This window comes from Abrus precatorius, unplaced genomic scaffold, assembly GCF_003935025.1.
Source record: "Abrus precatorius isolate BTA unplaced genomic scaffold, Abrus_2018 Scaffold9, whole genome shotgun sequence".
In the NCBI taxonomy this organism is placed as follows: domain Eukaryota; kingdom Viridiplantae; phylum Streptophyta; class Magnoliopsida; order Fabales; family Fabaceae; genus Abrus; species Abrus precatorius.
This window is the reverse complement of record NW_020874439.1, coordinates 1,049,778-1,062,270: the sequence shown is the minus strand read 5'-3', so window position 1 is coordinate 1,062,270 and position 12,493 is coordinate 1,049,778. Positions and strand designations below refer to the sequence as shown.

General features: G+C 33.8%; 1 non-coding gene across 1 annotated transcript; it reads right to left on the bottom strand.

Annotated features, from left to right (window-relative positions):
• Nucleotides 1–3,192: 3,192 nt before the first annotated feature.
• On the bottom strand, nucleotides 3,193–3,299 carry LOC113851767. Its single transcript, XR_003502332.1, has one exon. It is a non-coding gene; the product is annotated as a small nucleolar RNA R71 (small nucleolar RNA).
• Nucleotides 3,300–12,493: the final 9,194 nt, after the last annotated feature.

Here is a 12,493-nt window from a genome sequence, read left to right as displayed (position 1 = left end):
TAACATGACATGTATACTATGAACATACAATTTTCATTCATTTGCATCTAAAAATAATATAAAACATTGAATATATATATATATATATATATATATATATATATATATTTATTTATTTTGTGAAAATCAAGGTCATTGCATTTAACCTGCATTGGTAAGACATCACATAAACATGATAGGTTACATTCCATTTCATTATTTTCAATCATCCAAATTATCATGCATTCATTAAGTTTATAGGTCAAACATCAATTTTCTTTTATCATGTTTTTTTTTATATTTTTTCATTATACTCATTATTTTATTGTAAAAAAAAATAAATTTAATAGCATTCAAAATGAGAAAGGTTCAAGGTCACACTAGCAATGCATCAATGAGAAGCATCAAAATCACTGTGCTGAACAATGACCTTCAAAGAGTGAATGAGATTCGCCACCATATGCCCAAAGAAGCACATTCAAGCTTTGAAAGGATATACGTTCAAATCCTCGATTTGCTTTCTATATCAGTAGAAACACCGATGTTGAGTGCTCTAGTCCAATTCTGGAATTCAAAACTCAGGTGCTTGGAGTTACCAGCTTGGATCCTATGCCTACTGATAAATCCATATTTTACCATAATTTTTAGTATAGTTTTGTTAATAAATAAGTAGTAAAGTGCTAAGTATACCTGGAAATATCATAAAAATTGCATCAATATTCATAATTGTGTAAATAGTTTTGACTTTTAGATTTTTAATCCAATTCTGAACAATTTGACTTAAAATGACTTAATCCTTGTGCAAAAGCTTAAGCTGAGAATTTAAGTTGAAGATTGAAGTGAAGAAAGTAGAGGAATTAAGCTTAAAAGATGAAGAATAAAGTGTTATGTGTAGGGCGTAATCACTCTGAGCACATAGAGTTAAAACTTTGAAGAAGAAAATTCATGAAGACCAAGAGAGTAGCAATTTCAAGTGTTCAGAGTAGCTACGCAGTTAGCGTGTAGCCACTTCAAGCGTTCAGAGTAGCTATGCCCGAGGCCAATTCACTTATGCACACTGCGCGTAGCCATTTCAAGTGTTCAGAGTAGCTACGTAGTTAGCGCGTAGCCACTTCAAGTGTTCAGAGTAACTACGCAATAAGCGCGTAGCCACTTGAAGTGCTGAAAATAGCTACACGTGAGGATCTTCCCATGTAGAATACTTGCTCGTAGACACTTCAACCACTTAAAGTGTCTATGGAAAAGTAACAGAATTTTAAATACCACTTCTAAGTGTCAACCTTGGACATTTTGAGTTCCTAATTCAGTTATAGAAGCTTCTAGAATACCTTTTATGCTAGAATTCGTAGAGATTAATGTGTGGAGAGGAAAAAGGCGGGAAAAGCATCATAAAAAGAAGTTAGAGGTTCAGAAAATGGGACTTTGGTTCATTTTTGTTATTTTTCACTTTGTAACTGTTTTAACTTCCAAGGGAAGTCAAAGAGAGAGATTGGGAGCGACTTTCAAGCTTCATTGCTAGAGGAATCAGTGTGAAGATTGGGTCTTGGAAGATGTTCTTGTCTTACTTCTCCTTCTTCCATTGTAATGTTGTTCTAAACCTTTTTGGTTAGGGATCTATGGATCCAGATTTGATGTTGTGATGTAATTATGGATTGGATCTTGAGATTTTAATTGAATTAAGTATATGATTCTGTTCTTAATGCAGTTGTGAACTAATCCTTCATTCAATTGAATTTAGAGGAATATTCAACAATGGAAATTGAGTTTATTTCTTGGATTTGAATTATATGCCTAGGTTACTGAGATCTTAGGAATAAGTATCATGATCTAGTAATCCTATAATTTCCAGAACTTAATGCAGTATTTGATTAAATTTCACCTAAGGGATTAGGGAGGTTTAATTAGGTATTAGGATCAATGAGGCAAGGAATTGTCCTTTGGTTAAAGAAGTGAAATTGATTATCAATCAATTAAAATTCTCAAGAGTTCAGAACATGATTACATTGCAATTGAAAATCTGGTGAAGTGATTCTTAACTATTTTCAATATAGCATTCTTAATACAAAATTCGTACTCTATTTTTACAGCAAGTTTCTTACCTTTTATTGCTCTTATTTCTTACTTTTACACGTTGCGAACCTTTAAAATGAATTGTTTTGCTCAACTAATTGTTAAATTGTGAAATGGTAATTGAAATAAGATCCTTGTGGATGATACTTGGGGCCCATATTGAATTCTAAATTTTATTACTTGCTACAACTACCTAGTGCACTTGCTAGTTAGTATCCCTTTCAAATTTTACATAACAAGTTTTTGGCATTGTTGTCGGGGATCTTTATTTTCAATATCATTAGTAGCAAGGAGACAACTGGATTGAGCTGTTTGTTCTCTGTTTTCTTTTTAAAAATTTTATTTTTATCAATTGAATTTCGTATTACATTTTCTGCTAGTTTTCCTGTATACCTTTGTCGTCCAATTTTGTATAATTTCTGTGCCAATGTATTTTGTGTAGTTATGTGTTTAGATGTTATATTTTTTTCTTAATTCTTCATAGGATATTCTGCTAGTAAATTTTTTGCACTATATTATTCTGTATTTTCATCATTTTTTTAGTGTTTTTGCTGTGTTCAGTTTTTCTTAGTGTTATATACGTGGGAAAAATAAAAACAAGACTGCTCTTATGTTTGATCCGGACATAGACAGAACATTGAGGAGACTGAGAAATGAATTGAGAGCAGAAAATTCAGCAAGAAAAGAGCAAGAATTGAAATTTACACCTTCTACTCCTAAATCGGAATAACTTCAAATTCCTTCTCCTACACCACCAACACTTCAAGAGAAGATAATGGCTGAACAGGATATGATAAGAACTTTAGGGGATTATGCAGTGCCTAACATGCATGGATACAACTCCTATATAGTCAAACCTACCATACAAGCCAACCATTTTGAAATAAAACCACCTTTACTTCATTTAGTTTAGCAAGATCAATTTTCTAGTTCAATTTTGGATGACCCTAACTTACATATTTCTAACTTTTTGTAGCTTTGTGACAAGTTAGTGAAGATGCAATTAGATTGAGATTATTTCCATTTTCATTAAGAGATAAAGCTAAATGTTGGCTGCAAGCTCAACCACAAGGAAGCATCACCACTTGGGCAGACCTTGTCAATAAATTTCTTACCAAGTATTTTTCACTATCTAAAGCTGCCAAACTAAGAGGAGAAATTACATCATTTATGCAGCAAGAAGGGGAATCTTTATATAAAGCTCGAGAGAGGTATAAAGAATTATTGAGGAAATGTCCACACCATTGCATACTGAAATGGATGCAATTGGAAAAGTTTTATAATGGAATGAGTCTAGCCATTAGAACCATGATTGACGCAGCTGCGGGAGGATCATTGAATACTAAATCATTGGAAGAAGCTCAACGGATTATAGAGATGATGACTTCATCTATGTATCAAAATTCTAATTTTAGACACTCTATAAGGAGTTGAGGATATGAAGCTAAAATTCTTGAGACTTTTCTTGCACAAAACCAGGTGCAAAGTCAAAAGTTTTCAGAGCTGCACTAACTCAACAAATAAGCAACTTACAGGCTGCTCTAATCCAGAACATTCAACTTCTTATGATTTTTGTGGAGGAAATCATGTTAATGGTGCATGTGATGCACCTACAAATGAATCTTAAGAGCAAATTAATTATATGGGAAATTTTCAGAGACAACAACCTTCATTCCCACCTGGTTTTCATTATCCTAATAGCAGAAATCAACAGTACTCTAATTGGAACACTCAATATTCTGCTGCAAAGAATTCTAATTCTACTTTACCTTTTTCTGGTGCAGGTCCAGTAGCACAGCAATTCTATTTTTAAGGGAATTCAGCCACTGAACCTCAAAGGAATAAAAAATTCTCCAAGCCTATGACTGAAAGGTTGAATGAGATGGAAGAAACCATGCTGCAATTTATGAAAGTGACCCAAACAAGCTTCAAGAATCAAGAATCTTCCATGAAAAAGCTTGAAACTCAAATTGGACAGTTGGCTGAACAATTATCCAGCAGAGAAGAGGGGAGATTTCCTAGCAATACAGTTGTTAATCCAAAAGAACAATGTCAAGCTGTAATGACTAGGAGTGGAGCTGTTGTGGGGAGTCCTAAACCTACCGAAAAAAGAGAAAATAATTCTGCTGCAGAGGAGAAATTAAAAACTGATCTGGATGAAGCAAAATTTTACCTTGCTGAAAAGAGAAAATTTAGAAAAAGAGAGTTCTCCAAGGGCTATAAGGAAGACAAAGAGGCAAATACTTAAGGAAGCTAATCAATCTATTGATGAGGAGAAATATAAGAGACTTCCTTACCCTCAAAGAATGCCCAATCCAAAACAAGAAAAACAATTTGAGAGGTTTCTATATGTCTTCAAGAAACTTCAAATAAATATTCTTTTTGCTGAAGCACTTGAGCAAATGCCTTCCTATGCTAAATTCATGAAGGAGTTGTTATCTAAGAAAAGAAAGCTTGAGAATGATAAAATAGTCCCTTTGCTAAAGAATGCAGTGCTATTTTATAAAGGAAGCTCCCTAAAAAATTAAAGGATCTAGGTTCTTTTAGCATTCCATGTTCTATTAGAAATTGTACCGTGGGAAAACCTTTATGTGATCTTGGGGCAAACATAAATCTCATGTTTCTTGCTATCATGAAGAGACTTGGAATAGAAGAAGTCAAGCCTACTAGCATAACTTTATAACTTGCAGACAGATCTTACACATATCCTTATGGTGTTGTAGAGGATTTGCTAGTTAAGATTGACAAATTTATTTTCCCTGTAGATTTTGTAATTTTTGACATGGAAGTGGATGCTGACATTCCTTTAATTTTGGGCAGACCATTCTTAGCCACAGAGAGAGCTTTAATTGATGTTCAAAAGGGAGAGCTTATGTTGAAAGTGTAGGATGAGAAGGTTATATTTAATGTATTTAAGGCACTCAAACATCCCAATGATGATGTTACCTGTATGAGGGTTGATATTCTAGATTCTATTACTTTCCCTCATTTTATTGATAATGCTGATGAAATTTCATTGTTAAAGGAAACAATAGTTGCAGGGAATCATTCTGCTGCTGTAAAAAAGGAAGAATACTTGAAAGAATATGTGCAGTAGCTAGACACCTTGCCAATTACTCGTTTTTTGGAAAATTCAGCAAATGAAGAACTAAAAAATGAAATGAAGGAAGAAAAGATTGAGAAACTAGAGCTGAAACAGTTACCTTCTCACTTAAGATACTCTTTCTTAGACCAAGAACATAAAAACCCGGTGATTATTAGTAATGATCTCTAGAGAGAAAAAAAAAGAGAAATTGCTGAAAATTCTAAGAGCCCATAAATCTGCAATTGGTTGACATATTTCAAATTTAAAGGGGATCAATCTAGCTTTTTACAAGCATAGAATTATGTTTTAGGAGCATTTTAAACCAATAGTACAACTACAAAGAAGACTAAATCCAGCTATGAAAGAAGTAGTGAGAAAAGAAGTAATGAAGCTGCTAGATGCAAGTATTATTTGCCTAATTTCGGATAGCCAATGGGTTAGTCCAGTCCAAGTTGTCCCTAAAAAGGAGGGATGACTGTTGCTCCTAATGAAATGAATGAATTAATTCCTACCAGGACTGTCATGGGCTAGCGCTTGTGTATCGACTATAGAAAATTAAATGATGCAACTAGAAAGATCACCTTTCATTGACATTTATTGATCAAATGTTGGACAGGCTAGCTGGACATGCATTTTCTTATTTTCTTGATGGATATTTCGACTACAATCAAATAGTGGTGGACCCTATGGATCAAGAGAAGACTGCATTTACATGCCCATTTGGAGTTTTTGCATATAGAAGAATGCCAATTTATATTGTGCAACGCTCCACTAGTGTATGCTGTCCATTTTTTTTTATTTAGTAGAGAAAATTATTGAAGTGTTTATGGATGATTTCTCTATTTTTGGCAATTCTTTTGATGATTGTTTAGCTAATTTGACCACTATTTTGTAGAGATGTCAAGATACTAACCTTGTTTTGAATTAGGAAAAGTGTCATTTCATGGTCCAAGAGGGAATTGTCCTGAGCCATAGAATTTCAGAAAAAAGGATGGAGGTGGACCAGGCCAAAATTGAAGTTATTAGTAAACTGCCTTCACTAATTAAGGTTAAGGGAGTTAGGAGTTTCTTGGGTCATGCAGGCTTTTATAGCAGATTTATTAAGGATTTTTCAAAAATTGCAAAACTTCTTAGTGATTTACTTGTTAAAGATGCTGACTTTGTATTTGATGATTCTTGTTTGCATGCATTTTCTGTTTTGGAAGAGAAACTTATCTTTGTACCTATTCTTGCAAAACTTGATTAGAATTTATCTTTTCAATTAATGTGTGATGCAAGTGATAGTGCAGTAGGTGTTGTTCTTAGTTAGAAAAAAGGATTAGAAATTGCATGTCATTTATTATTCCAACAAAGTCTTAAATTTTGCACAAGTAAATTACACAACTACTGAAAAGGAACTCCTTGCTATTGTGTTTGCTTTTGATTAATTTAGATCATATTTGATAGGATCCAAAGTCATAGTCTATACTGACCATTCTGCACTTAAATATTTGTTGTCTAAACAGGATACCAAGCTAAGATTATTGAGATGGATTTTGCTACTGTAGGAGTTTGAATTGGAAATTAGAGATAAAAAAGGAAAGAAAAATGGGGTAGCTGATCATCTGTCCAGACTTCCATTGGACAATTTTACCTCTAATTCTTTGGACATTAATGAAGAATTTCTAGATGAAAGACTACTTGCTGTGGAAGATCTACCTTGGCTTGCTGATATTGCAAACTTTAAGGCCACTCAACTCATTCTAAAGAAATTTACTTGCCAACAAAGAAATTTATTTTTACATGACAGCAAATTTTATGTGTGGGAAGACCCTTATTTATTCAAAATTGGGGTGGATGTTCTACTTAGAAGATGTATCCCACAAAATGAACAAGCTGAGATATTATGGCATTGTCATAATTCAGACTATGGAGATCACCATGGGAGTTCAAGAACTACTGCAAAAGTCTTGCAAGCAGGATTTTTCTGGCCTACACTCTTTAAAGATGTCAAGAATTATGTTGAGAGTTGTGACAAGTGCCAAAGGACAGGCAACATCTATAGGAAACATGAGCTTCCATTGACAAATATTTTGGAAGCGAAGTTATTTAATGTATGAGGGATTGATTTCATGGGACCTTTTCCCACATCTTTCTCTCATGAATACATTATTGTGGCAGTTGATTATGTTTCTAAGTGGGTGGAAGCCATTCCAACAAGGACAAATGAAGCCAAGGTGGTAATTTCTTTTATAAAAAGGAATATCTTTGCTAGATTTGGAGTACACAGATTTTTTAATAAGTGATGGAGGTGCTCATTTCTGCAACAAGCATCTTGAATCAGTTTTAGCACAATATAATGTAAAACAAAAGGTTGCTACTCTATATCATCCACAAATAAGTGGACAAGTTGAAGTGTCAAATAGAAAAATTAAACAAATTTTAGAAAAAGTGGTGAATAATTCAAGGAAGAATTGGTCAAAGAAGTTAGATGACTCTTTGTGATCATATAGAACTGCCTTTAAGACTCCAATTGGTATATCACCTTACCAATTAGTTTTTGGAAAGACATGTCATTTACCTATGGAGCTGGAACATAAAGCATATTGGGCCACTCAATGGTTGAATTTTGACTTGGCTAGTGCTGGAAGAATTTAGGCAATAGGCTTATGAAAATGACAAACTGTACAAAGAAAGAACCAAGAGAATTTATGATAAATTCATTTTGAAAAGAGAGCTCAGACCTGGACAACAAGTTTTATTGTTTAATTCAAGACTGAAATTATTTCCAAGGAAGCTCAAATCAAGGTGGTCTGGACCTTTTCTAATAAAAAAAGTGTCTCCCTTGGAGCAATTTTAATTGAGGGTCAGAAGACAGGGAGAGAATTCAAGGTCAATGGCCAAAGGTTGAAAGTTTATCATAGAGAGGCATTCACAAAGAACATCTCTTGTGTTAAGTTGATTTCTCTTGAATAAGAAACATAAGGCGTCAAGCTAGTGACGTTAAAAAAGCGCTTGTGAGAGACAACTCACATTTCTAACCCTTTACTCTTGCTGGAATCTAGTTTAGGAATTTTCACTTTTAGTTATTTTTGAGTTTTAAAAATTCTGCATTTTCTGAATTTTTAGTTAAAAGTAATGGTGGAGTATGATTTTCATATTAATAATGAATCACATTGTTAATTGTGTTTACAGATTCTAGTTCAAGTAAGAACAATGTGTGGAATTGTAGTTTGAATGATGCTTATCAAGTAAGTAAACACTTTGAGGAAGAAGAGTTGAGGCGCAGAAGTTCATTCCTGAAGTTGATCATTCAAGTAGACACTTCAAGTGCATAAAGTGTCTACGCAGAAGTCCATTGATTCTGAATTTTGCAGTGAAGCAAGCGCATAGCTACTCTATCCACTTGAAGTGCACATGCGCAAATTCATGCAAATGCGCAAGGCTATATAACAAAAGCTGAAAAAGTGGCTCCTGCGTGGCTACTTTAGGCGTTTGAAGTAGCCACGCGCGTGTTTGCGCAACTACTCTACCCATTTGAAGTAGCTACACGCGTTTAAATGAAGCAAGGTCGCTGCTATTCTACCCATTTGAAGTAGCTACACGTATCTGAGCACATTTGTGCGCTGCTACTCTGCCCATTTGAAGTGGCTACACCCACAGGTCAGTAGTTTTAAGTCCTAACTTCAAACACTTAAAGTGGTCACGTGATTTGCACATTTCCATTTAAGTAGACACTCTGAATGCTTAGAGTGACCACGCTCACCTTTGATTCATTATGAAGTTTCCAGCGTGTCTACTCTCCCTATTTAAAGTGTCTACTTCTGCGTAGCCATATAAACCTTTTAGGTAATAATGCAGAGGCATCCAAACCCTAACGCTGAACCCAGCTCTAAAAATTTGATTTTCCTACTCAGTATTAACTGTGTTTTTGTTGATTATCTATTTTCTTCATCATCTGCGAGTAGGATTACATCATTTCTGCACTTCAATTCCAAGTAATTCTTTCTCCAATTTTGAAATTTATGATTAGGATTCTTTAGAGCTTGAATTGGGGAAAATTTGGGAATTTGAAATTGGGGGCAATTTCTGTGAAATTATTGATTCGAATATGAAATTGAAGGTTAATAAGGTTGATTCCATGCTCAAATTGTAATTTTTAATGGAAGATTAATGCTGCATGAAGGATTTTTGTATGAACATGTTGCTGCACTTGTGCTTGACTATGAGACCTGATTTCTGAAGCAAATTATTGTGAAATTTATGCATTTTAATATCTAAAATTGCTAGAAATATTCTGAAATAATTTTTTATTAATCAATTGTATAGAAAAGGGTTTTCAGAATGAATTTCTTAAGTACTAATGTGATTTTTAGGAGTGAAAATCTTTAAGGTGATTGTTCTTAAATTTTTCATCTAATGCACTACACTGATTGATTCTGAATTCCACATTTTTATCAATAAATGTTGATTCTGCACATGTTGCACATGAAAAATAGGGGTTGAACTGAGCATGAACATCCATTTTGCACCTATACATTGTTGCAATTGTAATGAATTATTGATGATTTGTAGTTGTTTAAATTGTATACAGTCCCTAGACATAATATTCTATATGTTTCAAATTAGAAAAATTATTGAGGTTGTTGTAATACTTGTTACAATTTTATCAAGTTTTGAAATTCATATCTTTTATATTAATTTGTAATTCCAGCAAAAGACATGATAAGCAGACCTAGAGGAACTCCAAGATCTAAGAGGGGAAGATTCTTAGCTGGTCCTTCTTCAAGGACGATACCTGATCATGACCCTAGATTCAGGAGCATTGCACATGAGAACTATTTTAAGGCCAATATCTTGAGGAGGAAAACAGTTCAAGATAGGAATTTTGATCTAGCTAAAGGAGAACACCCTGAATTTTCTGAATAGATTCAGAAAAGAGGATGGGAGATTTTTACTACCTTAGCTGGAAAAGAGTCCAAGGATATTACACAAGAATTCTATGCTAATGCCTTAAGGACCAAGGGTGACCATCTACCTCCAAATCACGTTGTTGTTAGAGGTACTGTAGTAGACTTTTCTGCTGAAAATATTAACAAAGTCCTGAAGATTACTGTTGGAAAAAAAGAAGGACAACAGGAATTTTTAGATTTTGGGAAATTTATGGATAAGGATTACACTGAAATCCTCCATAAAATTGGCAGACCTGGAACTACATGGGAGTTGAGTGCAAGAGATGAAGTTAAAAACATCTCTACTCCAAAGAATATTCTGACCAGAAATCTGCTGCCCTTTGCAAAAGTATGGAGTATTTCCATACTCAGCTCATTTGCCAGTGATCCATAGCTCCACCATTGCTGTCAAGAGAGCTGAACTCATTTTTGTCATAGTGAGTGATTTCTACATCAATGTGGGAGAAGTGATCAACAACTGCATGAAAACAATTCTGAAAACAAAAAGGAACTCATTGGGATTTCTAGTGCTGATTACTCTACTTTGTGAAGATGCTGGAGTAAATTTTGGGGAATATTATGAGAAGAGTAAGGTCAATCCTCCTATTACAGCAACAATGATAAAGGAAATATATGCCACCGCACCAGTCACTGCTGCCTTACCAATTCCTACAAGGTTTAAGAAGGATTCTTCTCTCAAACTCAGGCCTTAATTGCAGAAAATTTTGGATGACAAGATTCCTTGGCTGAGAGGAAGAATGCTTTACATGAGAGCAACAAGGCTGAAATTCTTTTGATGGAAAATATAATGCTGAACATTGGTAAAAAGATGGGCATGACAAAAGAGCAACTCTATGAGTCAGAAATAGAAAATGTCCAATGCCTTAGAGCCACCAAATTCAACAATCTACCTCTCTTCAACACATGCTTCAACATTACCCCAAGAGCCAAAATGAAAGAAAATAATGAGAGTGAAGAAGAAGATGAAGAAGAAGAGGGGAGTTCAGATGAAGAGGATGCAGAAGAGTAATTTAGGAATTTAGTTTTTACTATTTTTCTTTTAATTTTCAGTTTATGTAATTTTTAGCATTTAGCAATTTTTATGTCTGCAAGTTTAGTAGTTAATCTTCAGTTGTTAAAAACTTATTTTAAGTACTTTTTCAGTAGTAATGGAGTATAAATTTCATTTAGTTTTATATTTCTGTATTTTAACTATTCTATTTTTCTGCGTTATTGATGGGAATTTTGGTGTTTTGTGCATAATATGTCACCATTACACAACACCCAAGCACTTGGATTTGACACTTGCATAAGCTGCCATGAAAGGGGGTGAATTTTGTACCTCTTATTCATGAGTTTAGCTTCACATACACTGAAAAATTTCCAGAAAAACACAAAAATATTATATTAGATCATAAACTAACTTCTATGAATACACTGTATTTGATTGCAATTTTGTAAATTCTGATTTTTATTTTTTTTAAGTTGTTTTTCCCATTCTCACATGATTGTCACACTTGTAATTTTCAAAATGAGGTAGTCTTGCTACTTTGTGCATATAGTTCTGAAAAAGTTGATTGTAAGCTTGATTGTTTGACATGTTCACTTTAAAGTACCTTGGTGAGATTTGAGCCTCATGAATAGCAATTTTTGTTGTGTGAAATTAATCTCATTTGTTGTTGCACTTCTAGAACTTGCTTTGTTTCTTGATTGAATATGTAATTTGCAGATCTCACATATATGATGGAGGCCTTCTTTGATCATGCTTTGCTAGCCTAAATGAACCTCCTTTTATGTTTGAGAGAATCCTAGTTTACCCCCATTATACCTTTAGCTTTTTCTTTGAAAAATCTCAATATAAGCCTTGCTACAAAACCATGAGTCCTATCTAAATTAGAAAGAGGAAGTTTGAGTTTAATCAAATATGAATTCTTAAAACTATGTTTGGGGTGACATCTTGTTTTGTATTGCTTGAGGACAAGCAAAGTTCTAAGTTTGGGGTGGGTAGCAGCAAAGCTCTGAGTATTTGAAAAAGAAATAACAAATGTGAAAAACATAAAAGAATTGAAAAAGAAATTCTCTGCATAATTGATGCAATGATAATTCTTTAAATGCTGCATAAAGTTGAAAAATTCTGTGCAAAAATTGGATGAATGGGAAAGATGAGGTAACCTTAGTTTAAGTTTTGAACATTCATCTACTTGAATTGCATCTTTTCTATTTTCAAGTAACCACGTTGTTTGCCTAAATTGATTGAGAGCAAATATTAAGCCTAAACACTGCTGAGTGATGAGAGAAACTATTTGTGAGCTATGAATCATGTTTTTCAATTTTTCTCACATGAAACTTTGCTGAATTATTTTGAACTCAGATGACAAGTTTTTGTTGGTTATTTAACTAATGCACTATGATTGTCATAATGATTGAA